The following is a 26,110-nucleotide window of genomic DNA, read 5'->3' as shown; positions in this document are numbered from 1 at the left end:
CTTTTGTTTCTCCTTTTTGAACAGTTTCCTAAGAGTAGTGGAACAAGGGAAAAAAATATCTGTGGAGCATGTACTGTAATTTAATACACCTTCAGGAGTATCTCAAAAAGTAATTACTTTTGAGGTACTTGGGTTTTGATAGCTCCTAGCAGACACTGAACTGTTTTTGTATTTCCCAATACTGCCTTCATCCAACTAATGACAGTCTGAAAGATTCAGTATTTGGGAGCAGCTATAAAAATACCTATTTTAGAAGGCACTGGGACTGTATCTGCCTGTAAAGAAAAATACATCTTTGTTTCTGACTTGTTTACTTAAACTTCTAGAAGCAGAAAATGTAAGTGCTACATGAATGTTTCAGTCCCATAAAATGAAAAAGCACTTGAGTTAGGTTTGGGGTTTTTATTCTCAAAGTAAACATCCTCTAATTAATCTCTTCACGTTTCTTAAATAAACCAGTGATGTACAATAGAATGTGAGTATGTTGTGGTCTAGATTTCCTTTAAATTATATAGTGTGTAAAAAGGTGAGAAATATCAAAATTGAGAAACAAAACCCTTAATCTCGAGAGATAATATTTAACCAGTCATGTTCTTTCATAATGCCTGTAATATGTCATGTTTGTTTGCACACCAGACTGTCTTGACCTGTTTTGATTAGTCAGGCATCTCACTTTGTTCAGATCTATATGGTGCTTCAGATAAACCTGGAAGAATGTGTTTTTACAAAGTAAATTTTTTAAAAGAAACTTTCTGGTATTCTGCAGTAAATACGTTTATTTACCAGTATGTACAATGGCTAATTTTTGTATTTTCACATAATTTACATTGTGTATGTCATAGAGGTTCCAGTGTTTGTCAGTACAGAACATTGTGAGGAAATACTAATTTGTTTGAAGCAACTATGTCTTTCCCCACCTAAGGTCAGACTATAGAGGTTATTTAACCTCTATACATAACTATAAGCAACCTGTATACAGAGTATAGAGGTTATTTAACATAAGGAGTTTCCAGCACTGTTTAAATTGTATTTTTACCTTTAATGCTAACATGAATTCAAACCAAAACAAAAATAAAGCCATAGAAAATTATACTATCAGTCCTGACTTTACCAGACCAATAGTAATTTTCTGCCCATAATTTTTCTCAAACTGTAAACTCAAAGACTTGAAATTGCTGCATACTGTAGAAATACTCCTCTTACCAACTTTCATGAAGTGGATAGTTAGATTCCTAATGAACACATGCTGAGCAGAGGCTCAACTGCTTCCTGCCTAAGGTCACTACTGACCAAATATCATGTCCAGTTCCTGCTACCTTAGTGCTGTTTTGTGTGAGATAAACCAGCTACCTCCCAGTTTGGCCTGTTGTTAAGGACTGAATTTTTTGCCTACTTATTTCTACCTATTTCTACCTCATTTTGCCTACTCATTTCTAATTAGTCTGGATAATGGTCAGAAAAACTTGGGACGTAATTCAGTAAGGACAAAGGCAAAGAACAATACTTAGGCAGGAATGATCAACTGCACAATTTCAAAAAAACCCTAGCTTCAAATATGTAAAAAGCCATTGGAAAGCAGAAGAGAAGCATCTGTCCTTCATATCTCTGATGAACAGAAATAATTCAAACTGCAGTCAGGTTAGACATGAGAAAATCCTGTGACTACAAGGGTAGTGAACCTTGGCACAGACCTTTTTATCTTAGAAACATCCAGTGACAGGAGACTCACAAATTCCTCTGACAGAACAATATAGCTTTGGGTAATCTTGCATTTTGATAGGTGATTGATCACAACAGTAGGTAGCAGCAGAGAGGAGGAGTTGTCTCTGGGCACTATCTAAGCCATTCTGGGAAGTTAACTGAGAAAAATGAGCATATTGTCTAGAAATCTGTGCATCTCCTGAAAACTGGTGAAGCTCCAAAGCTAACAAAAATCACTTGACTAGACCAACCTTTCTGTATTTAGGCACAGGATGCTCATTCCGTGTCATCTGATGTAGCATTAATTTGCTTTGAAGTATGTGATTGTCATAAAACCATTGAAAAATAGATCACTTGTAACTCTAAACTTGTCCAGTGTTTGTAATATGTGAGGTTGGAATCAATATTTTTATTAGATGTCCAAGTAAAATCATTTAAAGAGAGGGTTTTTAAACCAGATTGTTCTGTTACCTGAAAGTTAATCATAATTTTCTTATTCTTAGTTAGCTGGAAAAGGAAAAAATCCAACATATGAACACTTGCTAATGCAATGAGTTAGATCATAAACTTCTTACATGTTTATCTATTATCCAAATATTATTTGATAAGTAATCTCTTTGCAGTATTTTTGGGGCCAGCACTGATCTTGTACCTTTTTTTCTGATCCCACATAATACTTGAAATTATCTGTAACCATTAACATATATCCAGGAAGAATAAAACACTTTTATGGGTTTTTAAAGAGAGTTTTGCCAGAATATTTAATTTAAATAACACATGTTTTATGAGATATTTATCTTAAACAATGCATACTCCCAACTGTTTTTTCTTTTGAAGACCCAGTCTTGCACTGCTTGCACTATTGCTGTCCATTTACTTCAACTGAAGATTAGAAGATAAAGTCTCAAGGTAATTTACTGTCTGCACGCTCAATTTGAAATTGATCCTGTCCCATGTGGACAGATGGCTCTCCCTGTAAGAGCTACAAAGACTTACTTTGGCTTTATGCTCACACTGTACTTTTCCAAAAGCAATTTTAATGTGTCTGCAAGATGCATGTTGATTTCCTGCCAGCTTTCCTGTGCCACATGCACAGTTGGTAAAAACAACTTTGGCAGAAATGTTTTCTTTAGAATAGGTGTAAAACCTGATCTAAAGCCTTAGCTCTTCTTCATATGGATCCAGAAAACCAAGGGAATCATCATTGCCCCACTATTACCCGCTTCTAGTGACCTATGTGGGTGCTAGTCATATAGACAGCGGGAACCTGAACAACATAAGGAAGGACTACAGAGCCCTGGCAGAGGTGGTTAGGGGCTCTGGAGCTTAGATTGTCTTTTTGTCAATTCTCCAGGATACAAGGGAGGACCCCAAAAAGGCTAGGAGGATTGGCCAGGTTAATAAATGGTTAGAAGGGTGGTGCCATAGTCAGGGGTTTGGGTGTCTTGAACAAGGGACCCAAGTTAGTAGGCCAGGTCTACTGGGGGCTGGTGGAGCTGGTCTGGTCTTTCGGTAGGAGGCTTGCCAGACTGGTCAAGGAGGCTTTAAACTAGATATGTTGGGGGAGGGGGGCATCATTCCATCCCAACACACCCAGTCAGTTGCCAGAACCTATAATAAATGCCTGGAGCAATGTAGAGATATCCCAGCCGCTCCAGCCAATGAGCCGGCTTCAGTTGGAGCTCGGCTCAGATGCCTCTATACAAATGCCCGTAGCATGGGGAACAAACAAGAGGAATTAGAGATGTGGGCACATCTACGGGGGTATGATATAATAGGGATCACAGAAACATGGTGGGATGGCTCCTACGACTGGAGTGTTGGAATGGAAGGTTACAGGCTCTTTAGGAAAGACAGGCCTGGCAGGCGGGGAGGGGGAGTTGCCCTTTATGTTAGGGATAGGCTGGAGAGTATGGAACTCTGTCTGGGGACAGGTGAGCAGTCCACAGAGAGTTTGTGGGTCAGGGTTAAAGGGAATATAGCTATGGGAGACATTACTGTGGGCATCTGTTACAGACCGCCTGATCAAGAGGACTCTGTGGATAAAGCATTCTATGGACAGATAGGAACAGCCTCACGCTCACAGGCCCTTGTTCTCATGGGGGACTTCAACTACCCTGACATCTGTTGGAAGGACGATACGGCCCAGCACAAGCAATACAGGAGGTTCCTCGATTGTGTGGAAGACAACTTCCTTCTGCAACTAATAGAGGAGCTGACAAGGAGAGGTGCCATGCTTGACCTCATGCTCACCAACAGGGAAGGGCTCGTTGGAAACGTGATGCTCCAGGGCAGCCTTGGTTGCAGAGATCATGAGATGCTCGAATTTGAGATCCTCAGGACAGTGAGAAGAGCATGCAGCAAGCTCACTGCCCTGGACTTCAAAAGAGCAGACTTTGGCCTCTTCAGGAACCTGCTTAGTAAGGTTCCATGGGATACAGCCCTAGAGGGTAGGGGGGCCCAAGACTGTTGGATGATATTCAAGGATCACCTACTGCAAGCTCAGGAGTGTTGCATCCCAACCAGAAGGAAGTGCAGCAGAAGGGCCAGAAGACCTCCTTGGATGGATAAGGAGCTCCTGAGGAAGCTTTGAAGGAAGAAAGAGGCTTATAAAAGGTGGAAGCAAGGACAGGTGGCCTGGGAAGAGTACAGGGATGTTGTCCGGGAAGCTAGGGACCAGGTTAGGAAAGCTAAGGCCCAGTTAGAATTAAACTTGGCTAGGGATGTGAAAGATAACAGGAAGGGATTCTATAGGCACATTGCAAATAAAAGACAGACTAGGGACAATGTGGGCCCTCTCTGGAAGCTATCAGGAGAACTGGCTACCCTGGATTTGGAGAAGGCTGAGGTTCGGAATGACTTCCTTGCCTCAGTGTTCACTGGCAAATGCTCTGACCACACCACCCAAGTCTTGGAAGGCAGATGCAGGGACTGTGAGAATGAAGACCTTGGGCCCACTGTAGAAGAGGATCTGGTTCGAGACCATCTTAAGAACCTGAATGTGCACAAGTCCATAGGTCCTGATGAAATCCATCCGCGGGTCCTGAAGGACCTGGCAAATGAAGTTGGTGAGCCCCTGTCCATCATATTTGAGAAATCATGGCAGTCAGGGGAAGTTCTCGATGACTGGAAAAAGGGAAATATAACCCCCATTTTCAAGAAGAGGAAAATTCATGACCCGGGGAACTACAGACCTGTCAGTCTCACCTCTGTGCCTGGCAAAATCTTGGAGCAGATTCCCCTGGAAGGCATGCTAAGGCACATGAAAATCAACAAGGTGCTTGGTGACAGCCAGCCTGGCTTCACTAAGGGGAAATCCTGCCTGACCAATTTGGTGGCCTTCTATGATGGGGCTACAGAACTGATGGACAGGGGTAGAGCAGTTGATGTCATTTACCTGGACTTGTGCAAAGCATTCGACACTGTCCCACAAGACATCCTTGTCTCTAAATTGGAGAGACATCAATTTCATGGATGGACCACTCAGTGGATAAAGAACTGGCTGGATGGCTGCACACAAAGAGTTGTGGTCAATGGCTCAATGTCCAGCTGGAGACCAGTAATGAGTGGTGTCCCTCAGGCACTGGTGTTGGGACCGGTCTTGTTTAACATCTTCGTCGCTGACATGGACAGTGGGATTGAGCGCGCCCTCAGCAAGTTTGCCAATGACACCAAGCTGTGTGGTTCGGTTGATACGCTGGAGGGAAGGAATGCCATCCAGAGGGACCTTGACACGCTTGTGAGGTGGGCTGATGCCAACCTCATGAGGTTTAACCATGACAAGTGCAAGGTCCTACACCTGGGTCAGAGCAATCCCAGGCACAGCTACAGGTTGGGCAGAGAAGAGATTCAGAGCAGCCCTGTGGAGGAGGACTTGGGGGTGTTGGTTGATGAGAAAATGAACATGAGCTGGCTTCAGTGTGTGCTCGCAGCCCCGAAAGCCAACCGTATCCTGGGCTGCATCAAAAGGAGCGTGACCAGCAGGTTGAAGGAGGTGATCCTGCCCCTTTACTCTGCTCTTGTGAGACTTCACCTGGAGTATTGTGTGCAGTTCTGGTGTCCTCAACATAAAAAGGATATGGAACTGTTGGAACAAGTGCAGAGGAGGGCCACGAGGATGATCAGGGGATTGGAGCACCTCCTGTGTAAAGACAGTCTGAGGAAGTTGGGGCTGTTCAGCCTGGAGAAGAGAAGGCTGCGTGGAGACCTCATAGCAGCCTTCCAGTATCTGAAGGGGGCCTACAAGGATGCTGGAGAGGGACTCTTCTCTAGGGACTGTAATGATAGGACAAGGGGTAATGGGTTATAACTTAAACAGGGGAAGTTTAGATTGGATATAAGGAAGAAGTTCTTTACTGAGAGGGTGGTGAGGCACTGGAATGCGCTCCCCAGGGAGGCTGTCAATGCTCCATCCCTGGAGGTGTTAAAGGCCAGGTTCAACAGAGCCTTGGGTGAGATGGTTTAGCGTGAGGTGTCCCTGCCCATGGCAGGGGGGTTGGAACTAGATGATCTTAAGGTCCTTTCCAAACCTAACTATTCTATGACTCTATGACCTGAAATCAGATTTTTCAGTCTCAAAAGCAATCAGCTCTGAAGTGTGTACAACACTTGTATCATATGAAAAACATTATCTCCTATCAGAAGCTCAATGACATTTATCATTCAGTAATGTTTTTAGGAAAACCAATTTTGCTGAATGTTTTGAACTGCTTTTTTTTCTTCCCCAGTTTGGAAGCTAATTACTACATCCAGAAAAAATTAGTTTCCTATTCAATTTGCCATAAAATGCAAACATAAACTTTCAGGATTAATGACAGCAGTAAAGTCAAAATGTATTGCTCTAAGTTTACAGGACCAGCATGTAGACAAACTGAAACAGCCTCCAGGCTACTCTGCATCCTTTTCTTTTCATGGCATTAGTGTAAAAAAAATAACATATTCCCATCCTTGTTGCACATTTGATGCAACTACATTCCTAGTCAGTCTTGTCAAAAGTAATTCCTTACTAAATTTCAAATAAATATCATTCTCCAGCTTTCTAATACCATAAATTATATGATACATATTTTGAGTAAATGTTTTTCTTTACCAAATTTGTACTGAAAACAACGCTTGTTTTTCTAACCAATAGCTATAAAGGATGTGTGTTTTTTTTCTATCTAAGCAATTTAAAATATGTTGGCAACAGTTATGTATTTGCATGTTTATGTTTTGAAATGTACAGATGCACTTACATGAACAGGAAAAAATAAGGGCACACGACTATGCAAACATAAAACAATTTCCATATGCCATTGTAGTTTTCCAGGTTGCACTGGTTCTGTGTGGCAGATGATTTTACTAGCTATGATTTTAGCATCTTTCTGTAATGGAGCTGTAAGGCAAAGAAGGTGCTGCTTAGCATATCCTTCAAGCAAAAGTAAAATTTTTAGTGAAATATTACATTAACATTTGTTGTCAGTATATTTGTCTGATGTTACTCACGACATCAAATTAAGTTCAACACTGTAAGCATTAGTATTTACAGAAATCACATTTTAATTTCACCCTTGTTTGAGTCTACACTTAAGGAATTTGTTTGGCTGTTTAGTGAGAATGTACAACTTCACGTGACTGACTATCCAAGAAAAAACAGTCAGGAATGTTCATAAACAAGATATGAATACTTTTTTAAAAGGAATGTGCTGGATCAAAGTGCAGTCTGCAGTGGACCAACAGCCCACGGCCAAACAGCCAAAACCTCCCACAATGGCACACACAGATGGGAGGGGGTACAATACTGAAGAATGGAAGCTTGCAATGGCAAGGACCTGCAGGAGGAAGAGACTTGCCCTGAAGCCTGATGTGCCCTTGCAGATCCACTTCACCTCTCTGCCAACGTAAGAGGAAAGACCCATCACATCAGGAGAGATGCTGGAGCTGACTAAGGCAGACCTGTCTGCTCCCGTGTAACAACTAGCACAACTAATAAAAGGCAGCAGGTGATAGTCAGAGATGACTCTCTTCTGAGAGGTACAGAGGCACCCATCTGCCGACCTGACATATTCTCCAGAGAGTATGCTGCCTACTGGAGTCTCCTATCAGGGATATCACCAAGAGACTGCCAAGCCTCATCCACTCCATTTGTTTCTCTTATTTCACATGGGCATCAGTGACAGCCAGGAGCTGTCCTATGAGCATCCAGAAGGATTACAGAGCCCTGGGAGCAGTGGTAAGGGACTGTGGAATGCAGGTAGGTTTTTTTTATCAACCCTCCCAGTCAAAGCAAAGGGATTTGAAAGTCCCAGTTGAATCAACAAACGGTTACAGGTCTGATCCCACAGCCAGATATTCATCATTTTATATTGGCTTTCTTGATAATTAGTTTTTAATCTATAGGCAATACATTGGAAAATGAATTAACATGGGTGTAGTCAGGTTTTGTGATATGAGTCTTTAGACCTGTATACTAGTTAATTTCAACAAACAAACAAACAAACAATCCCACCAGGAGACATTTTCTGGTTACTTCTAAAATCCAGTGAAAGGAGAGTGACAAGGATGTGGGCAGTCATCTGCAAATGACTTACAGCTCAAAGCCAGGGCATTAGCTTAGAAAAAAACTAAGAGTGAAGAATTGCTGAAAACCTACAGTCTGGTGGAAAGACAAAACAGGTCTTAGGTGTTAGATGAAGTTTCAGTAAAACATAAATTTATCTCTGAAGGCAGAGAGAGGAACAGAGGCAACAGGAAAATTACTAAGTCAGACTACAGAAAGACTCAAGAGGGCCTCTTTAACAGGACTATGCATAAATAGGCTACATGATCCCAGGAAACCTGGAAATCTAGGAGTTCCTGTTGCATTTGTCAATTATGGCCAATTACTCTTCACTTCCCAGCTATGCATGCTATGGTACATATACATAGGTCATCGGCTACTGGATCCAAGACAATCATTACAGATAGGGACCTGCTGCTTTTTTCTGTTGCTTGTTTTTTTTGAGATTGAGGTTTGGGTTGATGTTTTTTTTTTGTGTGTGTGTGGTTTTTTTTGTTTTGTGATAGTTCTTAGTGACTGTTGCAAGTTGACCATTAAGATAATTTTAAGATGTGTATCAGAAAAGACTCAGTTATGCTGTTGCCCACTCTTCTTCAGTCTCCACAGAAGGTGTCATTCATCCTTTATGAAGACATCTTAGAAAACCCCAGAAAACAACAAAAGAGAGCTGATCAGTAAACAAATTAAGAGCTCAGGCATGTGACTGGGCTTCTGCACATGAGCTGAGTCACAATAACTGACCTTGCCTGCTCTGGCTAATGCAGAGATTGGATGAAAGTGGCTTAAGCTAATCTTCACTGCCTGAGAATTGCAACAAGTCACACAACACAGCTCATTCCTGCAGCTAAGCAAGCAAACAGTATTTTATTATAACAGACTAACTGAATCATAGTACCAAATAACATCAGCTGGAGCTGCCTAAGGCCTGCCTCTGAAACAAAGGTGAAGGCATGACTTATTGCATCTATATGTATGATTATGAGAAAAAGAACTATGCGATAGCAACCAACAATCAAAGACAGAAGCAATCAAGAATGTCATCTAGGAAAAAGAGCAGACATAGACCCTTGTCTCCTGTCTCAAACCTTGCAAGTATGATGAATTTGGAATTTGTAAGAAAGTTCTTACAAAAAATATACCTTACTTGTATCAAGCCTAAACGTTGGCTAGAAGCTTTCACAAAAATATAATAGAACAATGGATATCTTTTGAGTCAACAAACATCTTAATAATGTATTATATAATTCACAGTACTTCCTAGCATGTATTTTTTCTACCGCTTCTTAATACAATGAATTTAGACAAATGCCAAATCCCCAAGTGTAATGAATTCAGCCTGACAGAAACAAGTCCCATGACTCAAAATTAACTCCAGTAAAGGAGATGGAATAACAGCTTATATAGTACCATGTTCTCTCTCTATAACATGCAATAACTTACAGGACAAGCTCAGTAAGAAGGCCTTTGACTGACGGTTAGAGCAAATGCAGACGATTTAAACAGCTGTGTCTGCCTGAAAAGACTGCAGTTGCCATCCGTTAGCTTTTAATTTACTATGGTGGGCTTACCAACCCCAAAATTTATAAAATGCATCAACATATGGAGCTACTCTTTACCGTGGAGGCAAGAACGCCGATTAAAAAAACCTCTCCGGCTCACTAGTGCTTTATTTAGGAGCTGAACACTAGATGGGGCTATGTCCTTGTGGCACCACTAGCTAAATTCAGAGTTACAGCTGTTTCAGGTACAATTCCAATTAGTTCTTTAAAAATGCTGAGCAAAAGTAATAGTACGTTCCTGAAAGCCTTTTTTTTAAGAAATGTAAGTGTAATGAAAACTTCTGGAATATAAACAGAAGATTGGGAAAATAACCATCTCAAAAAGCATAGCACTCTCTAACAAAACTATCTAATAAGGAATACTTTAAAAAGAATATTTCATCTCTCATACTAAGAGATACATGAAAAGACGACTTTGAGATCATTGCTACAGAACAGTTGATGCTCTAAAGTACGAGAGAGTAAGTTCTGGTTTAGTATCAAGTAGCTGTAGCTGTCCTGCAAGATTCCAAAAAAAATTTTCAAGCGTAATTTTATATAGAGATAAAATATCTTTATTTAAATTCTCACCTAGAATATTTCACATTAACACCACCAAAAAACAACAGGGAAAATAAAACCCCACCAAAAAAATACAACTATACCTTACCAATTAAAAAAAAAAAAAGAGCATTATCACGTATGTAAAGAAAGGTTTCAAAGGATAAGAGAAGGTTGTGCACCTCACCAAAGGAAACTGGTGACTTGAGTAGCCATACATCTCTTTTAAATGTAAGGCAGGCTAAACTTTCTTATGAGACGTAATGGATTAACTGTATGGAGTCAATGGGGAAGGATTCTCCAATGAATTATTTCCTCTCTACAGCTGATTTAACCAAGTTTACGTGAAAGGAAATCTCTGAGCATTTAGATGGGACTTTTTATTTTTCACAAACAAGAGATTACACAGCACTTGCAGCTTTCATAGTCTTGCATCACTGTGTTTATTCATTGTTGGAATTCTGGTGTTTCACAGCCTGTACAGTCTATGAATATGAGTACTGTGATTTGGGCAAAACAGTGAAATCACACTGTGATTAACCTTTACTTCAGTTTTCTTGAAGTAAAACTTTTGATAAAGAAGGATGTGAGATCATAGGTATCTCTTGTGAGACTTCTGGAGTAAATTGATAACGAAAAATCAGACTGATTGGGTCTGAATTTAGACTACATTCATTGCATATCATTTACTCTCCTTCATAAACAGTAAAATTAAAGCTTTATAAAAGCTTTTCGGCAAATAAAACAGCAATTTGGAACATACCGTAAGTTGATGTATGAAAACATGAATGTTTTTTCCTGCTTTTTAGTCATAATTTTCTATTTAGGGAGCAAAGTAGAGCCTTCACCTAAGTGTCTGTTTTGGTCCTTACCCTTCAGTGACTATGAATCATTTTGCTACTTTTCTGTACAATCCAGTAACAGACCAAGCAGTGCCCTATGGAAGAACCACTGACATGCATGAACCTAAGCACCACTCAGGCATGCTTGCAGGATCAGGAACACAGCCTGAACTCACATACAGGGCCTCTAAGCATCATCAGCATGACCCATAATGTGACTGTGACACTGAGGAAGAGAAACTCTGACAGTTCTGCTCAATAATTTTTGACAAAATAAAAAATATACCCTGGTTATCATACCTACTTGAGATAAACAGTTATAGGTGAACAGGTGGGTTCTCACAGGTTATCATACCTACTTGAGATAAACAGTTATAGGTGAACAGGTGGGTTCTCACAGGTAACTTTGCACTGACTTTTGAGATGGAAGAAATAAGGATGGTCAGTAAAGCAGTGTCCAGCAGTGTTCTTTTTTGGGGTTCCTAGCTGGTTTTTTTTCATAGGTCTCTTTGAAGAACGATGGTTCTGCTCTCCCTCAATAAGCTTCATTGTTACATAAGAGAGGCAAAGGCTTAACACAATGCCAGCTTTGTGACAGTCATGTGTCTGCACTACTGCAGAAAAGAAACAAACCATTCTTATTGAAGGGGGGACTTCTGGAATGGTAATTAGCCAAGAGGCCAGGACAGCTGAAGGAGTGTTTCTGAAACCTGCTACACTGAGAAAGAGAGATGCAGAATTAATCCACCTCAGTAAAAATTACATTAAACAGGGCAGGATTAATGACCTAAATGTAGCCCAAAATTAGAATTCTCTCTGCTTTCTGGTGGTACAATAATACTGTAGTAAAACCAGCACTCTGTATAACAAACAATACAGAAACAGAAGAGTAAAATGACTACACATGAATCCCTCAGCAGTAGAGGGACAGTGGTTTGTGTTCTGTACTTAGCCTGTGCTGCTCAATCTCCCTCTGCTTCTGCCAGTGCTTCCCATGGAAGTGGCAGTAATCACACAGCCTCTCAGCTCCAGGTCCTTTGCCTTCACAGCCCTAAGGCAAGCCCATGGTTCCCTTCCCATGCACTGGCTGACACCACTTTTCCTAACAAAACGCTGGAGTTCAGCATGTAGCAGCAGAGTCTTGACAATTCCAGCTCTTGAATAAACAAGAAAGGACGTAACAATCCTATGTGGCCATAAAGGAGTAAATGAGGTCCCAGATGCTGCTTCCATCATGTGAAAAGTCACCCAGACACTTGTCCTAGACCACCATTGAGGCTGGTTGGGGAAAAGGAGGGGAAAACCAGGCTGGTAGAAAAAAGACTCCCAGCTTTGCCCAGACTGCTCTAAATTCCACCAATCTTTCTGGAATGGCTTACCAATACTGCAACAAGCAGTGTATACTGCTTGGTACCAGTGTATACTTTTTGGTATCAGTATTACGAAAGAGGCAAATGTTATCAACCATTATAATTTTGACCACTCCTCTACGTGACCTATTTAAGATGACTACCTCAAAGCTGAGAGGAAAGACAGGAAAAGTTGAAAAGCAAGCCAAATTAATACACAGCCTGTGGATTCTTGTCAGTTTTAATTATTCTTTAGCATGTTCAGAGATGTTTCAAACATGTTCTACTTCATTTCCCATTTTCTCCCTCTTCCACCCTGGGCATGTTTGCTCTGTAAGTGAGGTCCAATTCTTTATCTAGAATATCTGGCATGTGATTCATAATCTTGGTCTCACGCATAAGTTCAAAAGAAAATTGAAATCATACATAACTCTTCACAGGGTCAGAGAATGCATAGGTTGGTTAACAGGGAACAACGTGTTTCAACATTCCAAATACAGTACAAGCTTATGCTAGGCAAAAGAAAATTCTAAAATTGAAGACAATTATTCCAAGTAATAGAATTACATTGAAACATCATGCATATTAAGCATGCTTAGACTATTCAGATAGAAGTCAACATCATCACAGAAAGGATACAGCAATCTGTGGTGGTGAAAATACAACCACCCCACAAGCAGTGAAACGTATGTGTTTTAATTAATAACATTGTCACTGTTACAAGTACTCAAACTCTTTATCTCACTGTCTGCTAAATACTTACTGTTGTTTAGCCAGCTCCCTGGAAAGTGACATAATCAGAAGTACTCCTGCAGTGCATGCATGCTGTGAAAGAGCTGTGTCAGTATTACACATGTGGGGTGAACTGTTTCAGTAAAAACAAGACAACAGAAACCCTTATCACATTTTGTATCAGCAAGGCATCCAAAAAAGACAGTAAACTCCCAATGACTAGAACCTGCAGCACTTTTCATATTTCTGGAAGTAATTCAGGCATCTCTACAGACAGAAGGAAAACTTACACCTTTTGAGTGTAAGCCTTTTTTTTTTTTTTTAACGTGTGTTTGCCTCCTTGGAGGCTTCCTGGATCCCCATGAGATTTTTGCCATCATAAACACAGCATTGGAGAATGTTTTTAAGACAGGAATCACCAGAAATACGACATAAACCACTTATATCAATATAAATGGCCTATGATATTATTTTACTAATAGAATTAAAGATATAAGAGGTGCTTTAAGTATAAATCTTTGGAGAGAGTATTGCTTTTCTCAGTTAACAGTTTTGTTAAGCTATAAAATACATGGTATGTAGAAATACGCACCAAAAATATGCCTGGTAGCACTACTTAATATAGTTTTAATCAATTGTTCTACTTCCAGTAATAGTGATACAAAGAATAAAACTCAGAAAAAGGGAGAGGAGAAGAGGGCAAGTTGTCCAAACTGAATCACAGAATCATTAGGGTTGGCAGGTATCTCTGCAGATCATCTAGTCCAAGCCCCCTGCCAAGGCAGGGCCACCTAGAGCAGGTTACACAGGAACATGTCCAGGTGAGTGTTGAATGCCTCCAGAGACGGAGGCTGCACAACCCCCCTGGGCAGCCTGTTCCAGTGCTCTGCCACTCTCAACCTAAAGATCTTCTTCATATTGAGGTGAAACTTCCTGTGTTTCACCAGTGACAGGTGGCCATTACTCCTCATCCTGTTGCTGGGCACCAGTGAAAAAAGTGACACCACCTTCCTGGCACCCCCCTTTCAGTTATTTATATGCAGTAATGAGATCCCCTCTCAGTCTGCTCTTCTCTACACTAAACAGGCCCAGCTCCTGCAGTCTCTCTTCATAAGAGAGATGCTCCAAACCCATGATCATCTGTGTGGCCCTCCACTGGACCCTCTCCAGTAGCTCCTTGTCCTTCTTGTACTGTGGAGCACAGAACTGGACACAGTACTTCAGATGTGGCCTCACCAGGGCCAAGTAGAGGGGGAGGATCACCTCCCTTGACCTGCTGGCCACACTCCTCCTGATGCACCCCAGGACACTATTGTCCCTCCTGGACCAAGGGCATACTGCATGCTTATAGGCAACTTAACATCTACCAATACTCCCAGGCTCTTCTCAGCTGAACTGCTCTCCAGTAGGTCAGCCCCCAGCCTGTGCTGGTGCTTGGGGTTCTTCTTTCCCAGGTGCAGCAGCCTACACTTGCCCTTGCTTAACCTCATCAGGTTTCTCTCCACCCAGTTCTCCAGCCTATCAAGGTCCTGCTGAATGGCAGCACAGCCTTCAGGGGTTATCAGCCACTCTCCACAGATTCGTATCATCAGCAAACTGGCTGAGGGTACACTCCATCCCTTCATCCAGGTCATTGATAAACAACTTGAATAAGACTGGATCCAGTATTAACTCCTGTGGCACATCATTGGTTACAGGCCTCCAACTGAATTCTAGTCCCTTCCTTTCACACTGAAATTCACTGGGGGGCCAATCATGCCCAGTTTCCACCTCTACAATGAGGTGACGATGGGAAAGTTTCTGTGGATCCAAGATCCACAAGGCTGCACACATTTGACCTAGCCAGACTGAGATACTGCGTGGCAGGAACCGCCTGGAACCCTCAAGCCAGGGTTTGCCTCCACTACCTGTTCAGCCAAGGCCCAGCCCATGCTCCGTAGCTGGTACCCTTGGTTTTGCTCCAACAAGAGGGGTTGGCAGTAGGTGTCGGGCACTTTGATGCCGCTACAGGTGCGCTGCTGCGGCATCCCCGGCGGGCCGAGGGGAAGCGGCGGGTACCCACCAGCCTGCCCGCGCTCTGCGGGTGCGGGTTTGCGCGGGGGCGGCCTGCTGCCGGCGTCCCGGACCGGACCGGACCCCACCCCGGCCGGAGCGGACCCTGCCGCCGGCCGCGGCCCCTCAGCACCTGCCCTCGCGCCGCCTCCCGGCTCGCTGTCACCTGAGGGTGGCGGCGCCGCCGGTTTTGTCCGGTCTCCTCAGCCAGTCCCTCCGCGCGTGAGGGGAGCCGGGGGACCGCGCCCGCCGCCGTGTGGCGCACCTGGCACCAGGGCGGCCCGGAGCCGGGACAGGGAGGAGCCGCCGCTGCCGCCGCCGCCGCCGCCGCCGCGCAGTCGGTCCGCGCGGGCGGGCGGTGCGAGCCGGGGGCGGGCTGCGCGGCGGAAGGGTCGTGCCTCAGCGGGGAGGGCGAGACGGGAGTCCCCGGCAGGCTGAGGTGGCAGAGCGCGGGGCCCCGTTGTGCCCAGCGTCGAGCGGGAGGCCGGTCCGCGGGGCTGCCGCGGAGCCTCGGCTGTGCCCGACGGGGGGATCTTCAGGACTGCAATGCCCGCCGCTGCTCCTTCTTAACACACCTTGCCCTTCTCGTGGGAGTTGAAGGACGCTCTCGAGAAGACTTTTAAATAGACGCGGCTCTTGTAAGTTAAATATTTATTCTCGCAGCGAGCGAAGCTTTGAAACTTGAGTTCAGACAGGAGTTCAGTAAACAAACCGGCGAGTAGGCATGGTACAGGCGATTCGGGAGCTCTGCCGCCAGCGGTGACATCCAGTCGCAGCCGAGTTCTCTGAAGCAAAACCGAGATGTTCCCCCTTCAGTCTGTAACTAAGAATTAATCCAGGAAAGAGGTCTGTGGGGGCAATAGCGTAGTTAAAAGGATGTTCAGAAACGAACAGCTGGAAGATGCAAAGTGGCTTTTATGGGCTGTTTTACCGGTACAGAGATAAGGGAGGTAAGAGTATGAAGAGATGTCAAGTGATCTCCAGTTTCATCACTCACCACTCGTGTTATCATGCTGCTATGATAAAAAATGCCTCCCCCTTAACATTTACAAGCAGGATAAGGAATCACACCCCTTCGTGTGTGATCATCTGTTCAGTTTTGCATGGGGCAGAACAAGATGTTAAGTATTAATTTGATAGGTCACTAACCGCGGGTTTGTGTGTGGTGAAGTGCAGCATGTGCTTTTGAAGATTTGCATGTACAATGTGTTGTATTTCCGTAGTCATAAAGGCCATCTGCAATTTCAGATTCTAATTGCAGAGTTTTGGTGGGAGGGGGAACGGCGAGGGGCACTTTCCTCTGTTTGTTTGGGTTTGTGGGTTGGTTTGCTTGGTTGGTTAGTTGGTTAGTTGTTTGGTGTTTTAAACAGGAAATATTCCCAACAGGAACAGGTACATGAAGGACTTCATTCTGAAATTTGTATTTCAGGAGTAGATGGGAGAGCAAAGCAGGCTTTCTAGGTTTATTGATTTACTTTGCTTGTGTTCCTGACTTGACGTGGCTCTGCTGTGTGAACTTGGCTAAAGCCAATAAATCATTATGCTTCCTTGTATTTTTCTAATGGAGAAATGCTCGGAATGGAACTCAGTATACCAGGAGAGTGAAAGACAAACTGGAACAAACCTAAGCAAACATGGGTTGTTTTTAAATGATACTGATTTACCCTCCATTTGCTGGTAGTTTCAGTTGGAAGTGATTATAAGGGCCTCTTAAACCTAAAGGAAACCCAGTGTAAGTTAGAGCAGAGGGTAAACAAAAAATGTTAGGTTATCTTTGGGAAAAGTATAGCTTGGTGCCAGAATAGGAGGGGAGGGAAACGTTAAAAAAAAAAAAAATAAATTATTTGTAATATAAAAAATAATTTCAAGTCACCAGTAAGAAAACTGAAACTGAGGAATATAGCTCAAAACACTGACTGTTGATGTTTATATCTGTTATGGACGTACATGATGTAGCTGTTTTGAACTAATGTTAGCATCACTTTTGAGAACTTAAATGCTTTATTTACCTAAGCCAGGTAATAATTAAGTGTCTTGGAAAAACATATAGCAGTTTATCTATCATACATCTGGGACTGCCCTATGGAAAGCACCAGATTAAAGGGAGGGGACAGAAACTGATTAATCTGGGTGGCTGAAGCATGATAGGAATTGGGCTGAGAACATTGTTCCCTGATTCTGTGCTCCTTTGCTGCCTTGATCTCCTGTCCCAGGAAGCTGAGGAATTAGAGGAATGGTGGCAGAGGACACTGCTGCTACTATCTTGATTTCACCCTGCAGTCCCATCATATGAGGACTGTGCCAGAAGCAGGGAGGACAGGAAGGAAGTAGGGAAGCAGTAAGTAGAGATGGGATAATAAGCATTATCCTCCCTGCACTCTTACTATATCTGATTTCACTTCATCTGTGTTAACGTGGTACCAGCAGTGTGAAAAAATGACCCAGGGCTTGCTGGGGAGTGCAAAGAAAGAGACAGTACATCGACATAGAATAAAGAAGTGCTTTCTGGGTTCTTGAATCAATTTCTTCTGTTATGCTTCTGTTAACACCAAGTCTCTCTGCTACTTTAGACTGTCTGTGCAGACTCTAAGGCAGCACAGTGTGACTTATAGCAGTACAGTGTGTTTGAACGGAGGATGGGAAGAGAACAGATTGAAAAGAGTAAGTGAAGACCTTAAGAATAACTTTCCCTGAATATTTTCATATGGTCAGCAAACAAGGGGGGATAGCAGAGGGAGAATGTGCTATGTGTGCAAAACATGGGAAAATGAAAAAGAACTAAAGATAGTGACCCACCTTCCCCCCCCCCTTTTGTTTCCTGTTTGCTTGTTTCCAGTCTCTCTCTCTTCAAAACAAACACCCACAAAAACCTATAAAGCACTTGTACCTAGACACTACTTTCACTTATATTAGACTACTCACAGGCAGACCAGAAACTCTGTTCACTTTCCGCACAGCTAGGGACTGGTTTGAGCCTTTCAGCTCAAACAAATGAGGGCCTTGATCAGGTAAAATTAGCAAAGGGCTATGCTCATACAGGTAATGCAGAGCCTTGGTGGGGCTTTGCTAGTTAGCAAAATATCCACCTTCCCTCCTCCTCCAGAAAAAGGTATTTACAGGAATAGGATGAAATAATCTTCTTGCTTTAGATGCCCATAATATGATTCAGAGGATTTAGTGTTTGTCAAAGCAGAGAAATGAGGCAGAAGAAATCTGTTTGTGGTAATGGTCACCCAGTATAGATGCAAATGTGTTATCATGCAATGTACTGTACCAGGCAAGGCTTTCCTTCATTTTCCAGAAATACCTAATAGTGTAGAAATAGTAATACAACAGAATATGTCATTGTTTAGGGCAGTAGGTGAGAACCTTCAGAAGTCACTTTTCTGTTAGTGAAGTTGCATAGTTCAAATCTCTGGAGGTGTTTATCATCTTAGTTGGAATTGAATTCAGCAATTTGTTGGTGCAGAGAGCAAAGAAGTTAAATTACAAAGATATTTTCTTTCTGAAAGAAACATATAAAGTAAATCCTAATGGCACTGTTGCCAGTCTAGGTCACTCTGTGGGTATTATGTTTATATTGTGCATCTGCCAAGTTACAGTGTAGTTGTTTAAAGGACTATAAGCATGATCTAGATTTTAAATTCTTAATTTGATAATCTGTAAAGCAAGATTGTTATGAATATTATGTAGCTTACTAGTATTTCTGGAAGACCTGTATCCCAAAGCTGCTGAGGGGAAAGAGCTGTATATTTTTGTAGTGATCAAAGAGGAAAACTTGCTGTTTTCACATGCATAAGAGAGAACATTATTTCTCTGGCAGATGATCCACAAACTGAGGGGGACCTATGTGTGTTTATCTGTTTAGCTAAATTTTCCAGGTAAAACCTGAAATAACTGAAGATAAAAGTTGAGAATTGAATACGGGGACAAATAGAGTGATTTGTGATTTAGAGAGGGGGAAGAGATAAGAAACCTGATGGTGACTAGATAGTATGTGGCAGACAACATACCTGGAATGGTAGTGGATGGATCTGACTTCCAAAAAGTTGCCATGACAGAGCATGAACTGCTGATTGTGTGAGTCTTTTGTGTATCACCCAAAAGTGCTAAGCTGATGAGGGTTTCCTGAAGCAGATGTGAATTTGGAGAAAACATCAGCAAGCCTGGTTCTTCTTCAGCAAATCTTGAATTAGGCTGAGGGGTTGAAATAACTCTGAATGCTCAAAGTCAAGACATTCTGGATGGAAGAAAAAGACAGGTCCAAAGCCTGGCTCTGTTACAAGTACTCCTTATCAAATGCTGACTGAGTCTTGTTTTCATGAGAGTAACTCTGCAATGTGTATGAATATTCATAGAGAAAGTTTCACTTGTTGGCTATATCTTCATACTCTTTAAGGATCAACAGATAGTATGCCAGTTAATTACTGAAGATAAACCTAAGATGCTGACTTCTAATTGGGTTTCAAGCACTGACAGTATGGGAACTGCTGTTTTACTTTATTCTCTTCTGAAAACGAGTCTCGTTGGTCAGAGATGACTTATCTGGGGGGTGCCTTGCTTCTGTCTGTACTGCTCATACAGAGAAGTCATTTTCTTTCAAATTTGCACCATTTTCAACACAGGTTTCTTTTTTGTTTTTGTTTTTTTTTTCCCTTCAGAAATCTTAGCTTGATGGGAAAAATATTTGCCAAGCATCTCTTGAGTAGAGTGAATCATATTTTTATTCCACTACAGTACAATGCAGTTGGTAGCATCTGCTTTAATAACACAATATCAGAACTTCTTATTATAATGACATTTCTGAAAGGTTTATGAGTGTGTTTCTGTGATGATGATAAGCTAATGCATATAATTCAGTTGCCTCCTATACAGAAGGATTTTAATGTTTCACTCCAGAGAAAAAAAAATTCTCTGGCAGAGACCTTGCGGAGGTAAATACAATATTTTAAACAAAACCAGCAAGAACCATCCTGGGAAGCAAAGTTTTTGGGTGTCACCTGGATGGTATTTGCAGGGTGGAGTGTTAGGCAGGGGATGTATTAAGATCTTTTTGCATAAGACTTTTTCATCTTTTACTTAAAATGTTCTATCATTCTGTAGTTCATAATGATTTATCTGTTAAATCACCTTTGACCTATACATTCAGTGCCTTGGTGACTTCCAGACAATGTTAACCTATATATTAATAAAGAACAAGGTCTTAGGAATTGAAGTAGATGATCCAAAGAGATGCCTTCCAAACTCAACTATTCTGAAGTTAATTCTTTTTGTGATAACACTCCCATATGCTTCATAAAACTGTTCTCATTAGGTTTAAGCGCAAGTCTTCACAATGCAGTTAACATCAGCTCTTACCTGAATTATAGTGTTGATTCCCTATGCTTCTTTAATGCAGAAAACTTTTTTTTCAAGTTTTTATGCCTACCATAAGATATGAAGTTGTGCTTTGTAACCTGTCTATATACTTTGCAGTACAAGTGAGAAATCATGTAAGAATGAGTTTTCTTCCAGTGGCTTTACCATCATTCCCTAAACAGTTTCACTGGCACATTTATGGTCACCCAGAAGACCAGGAGAAAAAATGGTAAAACAGGTCACTGAATGTTGATATTTGTTCAGGCCATGCATTAAAAGCTGCAGAAACTGTCAGACTGTAGGAAATGTGGGAGTAGCTTCAACCCAGATATCAGGCATGGACCCCAGCTACCCTTAATTGTGCATTAAATGGGCTCACTACTGAAAAAAAAAAACAACCAAACCAAAATGAAACAAAACCACCCCAAACAAACAAAAAAACCCTCCTCTAGCTGAACTTAAAGTATGTTCATGTAAATGCTATGTAAGCTTATATACATATAGAAGTAAGCATTTGTTTTAAGCTCTTTTGTAATACTTGTAATTATTGCTTCAAGAAGGGAAGAAGAACAAACCTTAAAATTCAGAAGCTACTTATATGGACTAGAAACACAGACTGGTTGTAAACTGTCAACAAAAGCAGGACATATGATTTTCTTAAAAAATGCATTCATTGCATCTGAAAAAAACATCAAAACGAGTCAAGTGAGTATTTCTTGTTTTGAAAGTAGTCTTCTGTAATGAAAAGTGTATATACAAAGTATTTTAGTATTAGTATAGACTATATTAAACCTGAAAATCTCATTAATAAACATTATAAATGATTTGTTAAATAAATATTTCTTGAATTAAAATGTTTCTCAATATAAGAAGCTGAATGTATCCAAAGTAGTAATATTACCTGTAACTGAAAAGAGCAGTTTATGGCCTGATCTGGCAAACTTCATATGTACAAAAGGAAAATCATATTAAACCCTTTCGTTACTAGAAAAAAAGAGAGCTGTTACAACAGGCTTTTGTGTGAGATCTGTTCTGGCCTGCTTTGTAGAACATACTGTAGTGTTGTGAAAAATAGTTAATAGTCCGCAATAGTTACTCATACTTTGTTCAGTGCATGCAACATTGCGTAATAGTTGTAGATTGGGCTGAGGACTAGAAAACTGTTGCAAGAATTGTGGTCTAAATCTGTTTTGCTTTGATTTTATTCTCCATTTTAATTAGGAATTTTATTAGCATTTCAGTTTTGTGTGTAGATTGTGAATCCCAGGTGGTTCTCATGTGACATAGACTGCTTGCAGAAGGGTGGATTCTAGAAGACTGCATTTAGTGTTTTTTTTGTTTTTTTTTTATTTTTTTTAACATGGGGAGGTGAGTTTGTGTTCAGAGTAAATGATTTGATACACAGGGAGCTCATGCTCTAGAATGAATGTAGTTTGGATTCAGCAGTCATTTACAGTTTTTTATTAATCAAAGTTTCTGATTATCCAGGGACTAATTGTGAAGAATGGGACCAGCAGCTGCTTGCTTCCTTTGGAAACTGAGATTTGGGCACTTAGAAGCAGAGGTTCCAAATTAGTTGAGACTGATAAAACTGCCGTGCTAGGCAGCTTGCCTAGTTTGCCAGGCAGTATGTCTGTAAATCATTTTACAGTGAATTTTTTTTTTTTTGCTCTTCTTAACTAATGAAGTAAATAGTACTGTTTATGTCATGGAGCAAAACTACCCCTTATCAATAATGACTAATAGAGAAGAAGTAATTTCCTCATGATAGAGCAGTATTTCAGTGTTTGTTAACAAGACCATGTTTTTCAAGTAGGAAAAGACTGGAAGTGGGTTTGGTTTTTTGTTTTCTTTTTTTTTTTCAGAATTAATGAAACTGTCTTGAATATTTCCACTTGGAGTTTTTGAAAGCCAATGAAACACAGGGGACCAAATCTCTCTTGCATATCAAATTTTACTTGCAAACTTAGTATTAAAGTATAATGATGTCACTATCACTGACATGGGAGCAGACTTTGATCAATGTGTCTGGAAAATGAAATGAAGAAACTGGCAGTGAACTCTGATTTCCTTTTCTTTCCTGAATTAGAAGAAACGATTTCATCCAATGGACCATCATTTGAATAGTTCTGTCTATTTTTTATCATTTTTTTAATTTAGATTTTTATGCACTGTCACATGGCCCCACGTGCAGGAAACTTCTGAGCTGTTTTTCATACAGACCAATCAGCTGGTTGCTGTTAGGGATTAAAGGACTTTGCAAGTCATTAGCCTGAAATAATTCAATTTTATGTTTGGTGTTTTTTTTTTTTTTAATAAACAGGTCTGATAAAGGAGTTGTTATCAAACAGTAAAATACATGATTAAGTTGTTACTTCAGGAAACTCCATAGGTTTATTCATGATTCGACCAAATAACAGTAGAACCGTTCCAAAAAGCTGCTCCGAGTTTTAACATGAAATCCTCTGAATATAGGATGTGCAAAAGCCTGACCCTCACTATTTCCTCAGGTGTCATTTCTATATGGGACTGTTACTGTGTGCTGTAGTACTTTTGCCCTTGCTGTAATGACACTCAGGCCCTTTAAAGTAGTAAAAGAATTCTGTTTCATTTGTCTTCGATTTCAGTACAAAGGTGGCTAATCCATTTATTTCAGAGTCGGTAAAATTTGACTAACTTTGTAACAATGTAGTGCTTCAGGTACTGTTATACTCCGGCATTTGAAAGAGTTTTTCTTTGAACTGGAAGTTAACACATAGTAGCACAAGGTTTAGGCCACAGTTTTATTTACTGACATACTTTTGGGTCATTGTTCACATTCAAGTAGTTAATTGTTAATGTTCATGACAATGTCTTTTATTTTTTTTTCATGCCCTAAAAGTATTGGGCATTTACTATTAAAAGAGAGCTAAAGCAATCCTTTCTACATACTCCAGATGTAAATATGTATGTAAAAACTAGAAGAATACTGAGTTCTATTTCTAGGTGCAGTTTCTGCATTTAGTTTGTGTTGAGAAAGACATTTCTTAACTTGTAAAACTTCCAAAAGCTGTCTGAATTCAGTGTCCTACCAAGCCTGTAATCCAAAATGACTAAAGTGGAATATGGTAGCTTTGGAAGCTCATACATGCCTCATTACTGAGCAATTAAGTCTGTTTCTGGAAAAGATGTATACATTTTAAGTTTTGCAAGTTCAAATGGGCATTCTAATGTGTGTTAACTGTGGCTTTGCATTTTCTTATCTCTTTCTTAGTCATATCATGTATATTTTATAAGACATTTAAATAGATTTGACTTACCCTTGATAACATGATTTGACACAGAAACTTGTTCATTTTATGTTTGCCTAGAACAGAGAATAAATGTGTTTAAATGGTTGGCTAACATGACATGATGGGCTTTGTGGTTGCTAAGAACTTGAGAATGCCCACCATAGTGCTATATTTAACAGCTGACTTCCAGGATCTCACTCACATCCTGTGACATCAGGTGTATCTACTTGACAGAAGCAGCATACTGAGCATTTAAGAACTCTTTTTCAAACCTATAAAACATTTGCAACAAATAAGGAAAACTCAATATATACAGTGACCTGAAACTTACTTGTTTCAGTTGTGTTGATAGGGTGGAAACAGTATGAGTGCACAGATGAATGTGAAATAGAAAACCTGAGAATGTGAGTGGATTTTCAGCGTGGAGGTTCTGTTAAGATCCTTTGCTATTTAAACATGTTTTTCTGTGAGCAAATACAGCTCTGCCATTGGTCAGGTCACTGAGGACACCTATATATCTAGTCACATATTCAGTATGGGCTACTTTGCATTGCCTTTAAAGTCAGCTTTTGGTTTCAGTGGGTGCTTGATCTGTCTCCAGTCATCTTGGTATTCGTTTTTCTTCTAGGATTCAGCTGGGAGATACGACAAGTTTCTCTCACCTATATAAATCTTACTATTAAATGTTGGTTTTGGATGCCAAGTTACTGTTGTCTGTCTCGCAGCAGTGCCTCTCTGCAGATGCTTTTTCTCATCACTGTAAAATCATGTTAATGGTTCAAGTATGTAAAGTAAATACGATAGGAGACTTTTATTATTCCCAGATTTAGAAATCAGCTATGGCACGATGTTTGATAGAGCTACTTTCTTGCTGGCCACTTCTGAAAGGAGCAAGATGTCTCATATTCTGAATAATGGAGGAGCAAAATCAACAAAATATGTCATTTTAGATCAGGATTTAACTTGCCATGGAAAATTTTTGTCTCTTGGCTATACCTATTCTTTAGGCAGAGAAAGAAAAAAAAGTTGAAGATGGCTTTTTCTGAAGATAGTTTCATTAATATACAAGAAGCAATCTATAGAAGAATAATTTGTTTATAAGCATAAATGTTAAATAGACACAGCTGTTAAAATTTATATTTTCATTGATGTGATGAGTAATGTTGGAATATGGCGCTTTTTGTAGCGATCCATTTGTTGTTCCTAGTTTAATGCTTTTAATATAAGCAGATTCACATCTGTTAAATTTGCTGTTTCTAACAGAAGTATATTTTTCCTTTTGTTGTTTCCCACAGACACATTCCTCAAAATAGCTAGCTAGTGAAGCTCAAATTTATATAGAAGTACTTGATACCATCAGTTCCTGTTAGTGAGAATTCAGCATATTTGTGTTCACAGTTGCAGGGTGGCTTGTATTAAATGCCAGTTTCCCTGGCATTGTGTCTGAAGTCTAAGTAACTTAGAAGATGTAGTTGAACCCAGGACAGCATTTCAATAATGAGGCGTTTTTCCCACTTGATAAAATAATACATAATGAATGCAATTTTGGTTTTGAGATTTGTAAATTTAGAAGCTACAACATTTTCTTTTATACTGTGTATAACAGAGAGAAAACTTGAAATACCTGATAACAATTTAAATTTAACAATTTAATCTGATAATAATTTCATAATTTTTAAATTATGAAGTGTTTTTTTAAGCTTTTATGAGCAATGTTTAAAACAACATTGAAGGAATGAATGGCTTTCTGCAGATGATAGAATTGCTCCAGAGAGGAGCTGAAGAAACCTCACTTTGCACATGCCATGCTGTCAACATCAACTTTTATATGTAAGGATGATACTTTGTGCAAATTTGGTTATGATACCAATTGCAGCTAGAACTTAGTATCTATGAGTCCTGTGGAGTAATTACTATGAGGTGATTTGTGTTCTTCAAGCATCATCAAGTATCAGTCAGATCATATAGTGTGTTTTTAAAGTTGATTTCTTGTTTCCTTCGCCTAAAATTGAAATTTGAACTTGTATTAGTAAACTTAATGAGTTTATTTTTGAAAATAGATGTTTGGCTTTGACTTTGCTACTTCATAATGCAGTAAACAAGTACATTCAGTTCCCTTCATATTTTAAATCATTTTTTTAACTATAATATGTTCAAAAGCAGCGTA

The sequence above is a fragment of the Pezoporus wallicus genome, unplaced genomic scaffold (assembly GCF_028554395.1).
Source record: "Pezoporus wallicus isolate ANWC-B61680 ecotype Strahan unplaced genomic scaffold, APGP_CSIRO_Pwel_v1 contig_5958, whole genome shotgun sequence".
Lineage (NCBI taxonomy): Eukaryota > Metazoa > Chordata > Aves > Psittaciformes > Psittacidae > Pezoporus > Pezoporus wallicus.
The sequence above is the reverse complement of the archived record's forward strand: the minus strand, read 5'-3'. Positions refer to the sequence as shown.